Below are 7,802 nucleotides of genomic sequence, written 5' to 3' on the forward strand. Positions count from 1 at the left end.
TCCACTCACCCCTTCATTTCCCAGCCACTTCTCTGTCCCCCTGCGCTCTTTCTCACTGTTTCCCTTGTCCTTGTTTCCCAGTACTCTCCATCGCTTGTTTCTGTGTCAGTCCAGCACACTACCATCAATACCCTTGCGAACCTAAGTCGGTAAACCTCGCACGCTCACTCTTTCTCTCCCGTTCCCCTCGGTTTCGTAATAGTTCCTCAGTGTATTTCCGTCCTTAACTGTTGCGTTCAGCTCACACTGGCCAAACCTGACTGTCAAGTCTCATTCATGGGTAATATCAACTGTGAATGTGTAAGAGAGAGAGAGAGAGATACAGAGGTCCTGTTGGGCTTTGGTCATTGGGTGGGGTTTAAATGCCACACAGCTGAGCAAACCTGGGCTACCACAACAACATTTCTCTTGTTATTCACTCCCTGTCTTCTGTTTTCTTTTTTAATCCACACTTTCTCTTTGCTGTCTGTTTGAGGAAGGAGTAGGAGGAGGAATGCACCAAAGCATTATGGGAAAATAATAGAGGCTAAACTATGATGTTTTTTTCTCTTTGTTTCTTTTCACCTAGAATACATGAAGCGGGGATAATACGTTACAAACAGAGAGGTCATGCATCTGTTTCACATGAAAGGTCTGTGTACAGTCGGTGTAAAAAAGTCATTAATGAAAAGATCAGCTCTGCTTTGAAGCATTGTGCATTTTCCGACACATCAATGTGGCTTGACATGATGTTTTCTCAGTAGATTGTTTAGGTTGGAAGTTTAGGAAGTTTAAGATTGTGGTCCATGCATGAGAGGATAACAGGGTTTCTTTCTTTCTTTCTTTCTTTCTTTCTTTCTTTCTTTCTTTCTTTCTTTCTTTCTTTCTTTCTTTCTTTCTTTCAGTCTGTCTGTCTGTCTCTCTCTCTCTCTCGCTCTCTCTCTCTCTCTCTGTCTCTCTCTCTCTCTCTCTCTCTCTCTCTCTCTCTCTCTCTCTCTCTCTCTCTCTCTCTCTCTCTCTCTCTCTCTCTCTCTCTCTCTCTCTCTCTCTTTTTTTCTTCTTTTCTTCTTTTCTTCTTTCTTCCTTTCTTCCTTTCTTCCTTCCTTCCTTTCTTTCTTTCTTTCTTTCTTTCTTTCTTTCTTTCTTTCTTTCTTTCTTTCTTTCTTTCTTTCTTTCTTTCTTTCTTTCTTTCTTTCTTTCTTTCTTTCTTTCTTTCTTTCTTTCTTTCTTTCTTTCTTTCTTTCTTTCTTTCTTGCTTGCTTGCTTGCTTGCTTGCTTGCTTGCTTGCTTGCTTTCTGTACATTGATTCTTTCTTTCCATAATGTAAAACATATTAAGCCAAAAATAGCATCAACATCAGAGTCACTCATTATAATGTAACGCTACACACAGACACGGGAAGTATTAAGTCATGCTTAGTTAGTCAGCACAGTTACAGTAGTTCAATTAAGGTGTGCTTTGTTATACAGAAAAAATGCAACAACAGGAAGGTTGCTTTGAAATATTTTGTCTTTGGGCAGTGAAAGTCTCTAAATAATCTCTCTCTCTCTCTCTCTCTCTCTCTCTCTCTCTCTCTCTCTCTCTCTCTCTCTGTTTGGGAGAGTGTCCTTGTTTCCTCATCTTTCAACAGGTGGAGGCCTGCCAGACGTGCCAGTCCGGCTGCCAGTTGTACTCCACCTCAGCCTGCAGACATGGCTTAATGCGCACACAAACATGCACATACACATACACATTTGTATACACTCATGCAAATTTATTTAGAGCGCATGCTCAAAACAACTCAAAATACCCACCTACACATGCAACTGAAAACAAGCCTGATTATCGAGCTGTCAATCCTATGCAGACCTGTTTACACACACACACCCATACATCATCCACACCTCCCACAATTCCCAGGCTGTCTGTTTAATAGACATGTTTATGATTTCAGCTACATCAGACAAGAATGCCAATTCTCAAATGTAACAAGCAACGTCTGTCACTTGAACTTTTTTTAAACTCTTGCTATTTTTCACACACGCACGCCCATTTCTAAGCATTTGAAACGCCTTACTAAGCCTGTTTCCCCATCCTGTTTTTTTTCAGAGGTTCCGCCTACACCCCTGTTGTTTGTGGAATAGGATTGACAGGTTGCATTTGTCAATCCTTCTCAGATTTGTGGAATCACTCTATCAACACGCTTTGCCCTCCGCCCTTGTATGCCTCGGCACAATACGTAATGAGCAGTGCGTGAGGAGAGCTGGCATGGCAAAAGTGTGTGTCACGTACCTGATCTGGGTGTTCTCACATGGAGGGCTTTACATGTGGCGTTTTAAGTAGAGAACATCAAAGACAATGTAATGTCAATCTATTGAGTTAAAACTAAATTCAAGAGCTTTAGATTAAAAAACTATGCTGGGTTGATTCTATCAATGGATTGGGTTTTTATCGACACAGTCTCATGGGAATTCGTTATATTACTATTTTACGAGGTGGATAATTCATATGAATTAAAAAGTGGTTTGCTTTCGCTCCAATGACATTAGGTTTTGGGGTCGGGTTGGGGCAAGGCTTCAACATGGTTCTTTCTAATAATCTTAAATTTTTGAACAATTCACATAGTGCGAATTGATACGGATCGGACACCACATGAAACAGTTATGAATTCCAGTGAGATAAGGCTGTTTTTTACATTTTACCCAGACATGAGCTCAAACAAACCAAAACATATGTGAATTTAAACACAACGTTTGGGTTTGTCCATTTTCACCCCACCATGGGTTTAAACAGCGTTATTTCTGGGATATCTGTTGCTGTGTCTGAAACCGTTCACTCATTCATTCCGTCACAATTTTTTATATAGGGAATGACAATTGAGCCCACTCTTTCGGGAAGCAGTGAACAAAAATAAGTGAGCGACACGTATATAGCCTGTGTCAAACGGAATTGTCACGAACATTCGGCATTAACATAAAGCTTAGCTTATATTACACCTATCTGAGGTTATAATATGGCTACTTTATTATTAAAATGAATATATACATTTTTTCTCACATTTGTCTTGTTTATTTTGTCAGTTGATTAAAAAAGATCAAACAACTGCTACTTATGTCTGTTTTCTGTTATGTTTATTTATGTATTGTATAAATTAGTTTCATTTACCACCAGTGTCCTTCACCTGATTCCAATCAAGCTTGTGGGCACACATTTGGACATACTAACGTGAAGTGGCCGTAGTCAATTTAACAGTTATAAAATAATGCTCTTTTCATTTGAGTATTTATTCATTCAATATTTCATATGTAATGTTTACTGTATACGTACATTCAATGAATAAAATGAAGTTTGACTTATGTTATTTATATATGCAGTGAGGCGTCACTTAACTCTGCCCTCTCGTAGTGAGTTGTGGGTAAAATCAACTGTTTGAGTGTTCATTGATTTCCAATTAGAGAATACTCATAGTATACAAGAGACAGCATCTCCTCCAATAATCTGCCATATCAAGCCGTCTTTGTAGACAGGTTGATGCATAAGTATTGGACATTGATGTGTTCTTTGCACCAACTTTTTGTATTTAAAATGAAAAGCAACATTCACAGCAACTATTGCTTTGGTTCCAGAATGCTTGAATTATCCCAGTGATTGAAGTCCACTAAACTTCTAAAGATGCTGTAATCCTGTGTAGGTGTCCATCCTCAACTCATTCACTTATTTTTAGAAAAAAGTGGATATACTCAAAGCAATGTGCACCTGCACACTGTTTTCAGTGTTGGTTGTGGTGTGTGTAACCGCGGTATTAACAAAGTTATGTCTATAAGCTATAAGATTTGATTTTGTGGGTGGGAAAGATGGCGTGTTTTTGTCTGAGCATGCATTTGTGCGTGTGAGCGTGCATGTTTGTATTTGTGTTATTGCCTGAGCTTGCACATGTGCGTGTGAGCATGCATGTGTGTGTTTTTCTGCATGAGGTGTGTGTGTGTTTGTGTGTGTATGCATTTTGTGGCCTCTGGGTCTTCCTGTGAGTCATTCGCATGAGGTAAACCCCACTAAAGCTGTCCTAGTCCTCTCTAATTCCTCATTAGCTCACGGCAGGCTGTCTCAGGGGGATTTGCACTGCCTGTGGGTATGTGAGGGAGTGTGTACGAGTGAGTTAGTTCGAACCCATGCCGTCTGAACGTGGAGCACCACAGGGCTTCTCTGTGGGAGACTGCTGTGAGCCAGGTGTGAGTTCACTGGCAGGTGCTTGTGTGAGGGGGAGGAAATGTTTAAACGAGCTTTTTGGGTGGGTCAACACAGTGGTGCATTAAGCAGATCACAGTCTAGGATGTTCTGCTCTGCTTAAGAATTGCTGGTCAATGCATCATGGCCTATTTCAATTCTTGGATGTGTTGTCATATAGTTAACCCTTACAATAAAGTTCATAGTACAGCATTGCTATGGGTAAGTATGATCTCATAAAAGTTTTCACTTCATGATTGAATTTTTGTAAACTCCATCAGACACATTATTAGTTCATTTCAATTCATTTGATCCATTCCACAGCAACAACATAAAGTCTTTAGTTGTCTAATAATGGTCTTCAGTGAAAAAGTTATAAAACGCATTTCACATTTTACATCTATTTTCACACTTATTAAAAATCTAGTTCCTAAATTACAAATAGATTTTTATAAAACTGGATAATATTTGTATCATTTTAAAACCAGTGTTGAGTCAAAAAGAGACAAACTACTGGGTTGTAATGAACTTGTGCTGGGTTGTTTCAAAACAAAATGCTGGGATATTTTAACCCATTGTTGGGTCAAATATAAACCTTTGTCTGGGTTAATTTAACCCATCAGCTGGGTTAGTCCCTTTTAGACTGATAACCCAGCATGTTTTGGAGTGTATCTTGCTCTAGCATTCTGGTTGTTATAGCAGCAAACAGACAATACCCAAAGCATCCTGAGATGCATGGGGTACTGCTTTTTTGCATCATGGTAAAATGGTAAAAAAACTCTCTATATTCAGAACACAATTTCAGTAAAAATCAACACTTTAGGTTCGAAGATCAAAGAAATCCATTGCATACGGTATAGCACATGGGTGAGTAAATAATGACTATTATAATTTCTCTGTTTTTCTTGTATTATCCAGAAAAAGTGTAGAGCAACGGTTTATAAATTATATAAAAAACATAAGTAACCAAAGCTCTAATAGAATATTGTAATATTTAGATTATTTAACTAAGTAGGCTTTTTGTACCACATAAACATCTGTAACTGTCTTGTTTAAGCAGGTGCTATATCATAATGATGGCAGAAGTGCTCCGTTTCATCTCTCACGCTTTGACTGAATGCAGTGAGCTCCACAAAAGTGGTGAGAGGAACCATGTATATTCAATATTTGTTTGATATTACTCTGTTTGTCTTGTATAAAAAGGGTTTCCTCTCCTGTTTGCTTTTGTCAGAGACACTGACTGAACCCCATTCTTACTGGGATCGTCTGTCTGCTGGACAAGCTGTGTCCTGCCCACTGAACTCAATTCATAGATTTGTGATCGTGAATCTGTCCTGTTTCAGTGGGTATTTTGGTATCTTTAAACATGAAATTAATTACTAACATGCAGAGGAGTTTAACATCTAAAACGTTTTGTTTTTGTTTAAAAATGACAAAGAGTTTGAAACATGTTGATAGTGTCCATGAGTTCTGCTCATCAGCGCCAGCCAGTGGACACAAGTGAAAACGCATTATTCAAGACTAGCTCTCGTTTTGAAATCAAGCAGTTAAATAGGAAAATGGTCTCTTTTAAATTAAGAGAAGTGCATTTACAGTAACAGAAGACAGATTATTCATGTAGTGGACACGAGTCAAGCACTATACACACAAAAACACTGATACTAAATATGTGTCAACGGTTTGCTTTTTCCTCATTTTAAGCATCTTTCCTGTTGTATTCTCCCTCTCTTTCTTCTCTTTATTGTCAGACCCGTGTGTTTGCTGATAATTGAGTAATTACCTGTATAAGATAGCACTCCTGCCAGGAAACACAGCTAATCTTACAGACTGGCCTTTTCTGAAGAACAGCGTTTAGCTCAGTTAGAGGCTAAATGCTCAGTTTAGCAGCACAATTTAGTGTGTGTGAATGATGTGTGTTCTGTGCACTAGTGATCGCTCTCATTTATATATGCATCAAATGAATGAAGACACAGGGAACAGTGTTTTGGAAAATTTCCTTTTCTTAAAGGCTGTATCGCAATGGCTCACAGATGATAAAATGATGATGGTGCCAATTTGGGAAATCCTTTTTTTCAAAGCTTTTCTCTGGCAGGGGCTGGGAATGTCATGAAAGTGATTGTGAAGTCCATGGTAATGTACCAAACTCTTCTAATAGTGGTGCCGAATATGAAAAGCATTTTGTGCAGGGAATGGAACAGCACGGATAGCTACACAGAGTTTAAAGTGATAATGGTGGACATCATTCTAGTAGACACACAGGGAAAACATTTTGTCAGCTTTCCTGGAGCTTTTTGGGAAAGTAAAGACACTCTTAAGCACCAGCTTTAATATGACACGTAACATTTTAAATATTTTTTGGGAGCTTTTCATTGACTTTTTTTGTTCGGGTACCGGCTCCTGTTCCTCTCGCTCTCATCCTGTAATTTCATGTTTCTCATTCCACTGTCCTATCAGTATAATAGCTATAAAGGCCAAAATATCTGATAGTATTGTACGATACACTCAGCCTTCACAGAAGATAATCAGGTTTTATCCACAGTTTATACAGCTGTGGACGTTCATTCCCAAAATGGTTTTATGGCTTTATTTATCATTTTTTTCTTGAAAGTCATGTTATTTCTGTAGCGCTTTCTATACATTTTTTGTGCAACATCTGTATAGCAAACATATGAATAATGATATTGAAATGGGGAAAGAAAAAACTTAATATATAAACAAAATAAGACTTATTTCAGGTCTTACTTTTGTGCAAATTATGTTATTATTATTTTTGAATATAAATATATTTTATGTCCTTATGCTATTTTGTGATTTGTTTGTTTTGTGTATTATGTATTCACAAAGAGGTTGAGGGCTAGCTGTGTCACCAGTCCAAAATAATCCAGTTCTTTTTTTTGTAAATTATATTTTACTGGCCTTGTGCGATAAACAAGTTTATCTAATTAAGAAGACAAAATTCTCAAATGTTGCTCATTTATTGAGTAAACAGTGGCACAATGGCACATGACCTCACTGTCATCTTTTAACCGATTTTAGATGCTAATTAAAATAAGATTTACGGCAAAATATATTATGTACTACAAATACTTTTTTCATATAATCTGTTTTTGCAATTCTCTTGAGAACAGTTTTCTAAACATTCCCACCCACTCATATCAATACGTCCGTCCTCTGGAATTTGTAAACTTTTTTGTTCATATGTCCAATTCCCTGCCGGTCCTGAAAAAGGACTGAAACCAACAGCGACCAGCGCAGACCTGAATATTTAGTTACGGATGCATTTTCACCCAATTGTCCAAAAGGGGGGCAAGGAGCCGTAAACGATACTTCATGAGGGGATCATATTAATATAATGTACAAACACACACACACATACACAAACAAACACACACTCACAATGATCACCTAGGACTTCTGTTGTGTTCCCACAAGGGTCACACCCAGTAGGAACTGAAACATGAGAAGCCACTTCACAGGGTCAGTGTGTGGCGATGATGCAAACCTCTCAAGAAACATCCAGGTGGGGAACGTATCGATTAACGTGCTCTCCACCAAAACGTACATTCATATCAAACCTTCATATTGCACCTTAGTCATGTCCCGAGACCATCAGTCTGGGC

The 7,802-nt window shown here is 38.3% G+C and overlaps 1 long non-coding RNA gene across 1 annotated transcript in view; it reads left to right on the forward strand.

The window, feature by feature from the left end:
- LOC306907942 overlaps positions 1-3,322 on the forward strand; it is a 32,697-nt gene extending 29,375 nt beyond the window's left edge. Inside the window, exons 3-4 of the long non-coding RNA XR_013787953.1 lie at positions 569-631; positions 1,610-3,322. This is a non-coding gene — a long non-coding RNA (uncharacterized lncRNA). The remainder of the gene's footprint in view (positions 1-568; positions 632-1,609) is intronic.
- The last annotated feature ends 4,480 nt before the right edge of the window (positions 3,323-7,802 follow it).

The sequence above is a fragment of the Barbatula barbatula genome, assembly GCF_947034865.1.
Source record: "Barbatula barbatula genome assembly, chromosome: 18".
NCBI classification, from domain to species: domain Eukaryota; kingdom Metazoa; phylum Chordata; class Actinopteri; order Cypriniformes; family Nemacheilidae; genus Barbatula; species Barbatula barbatula.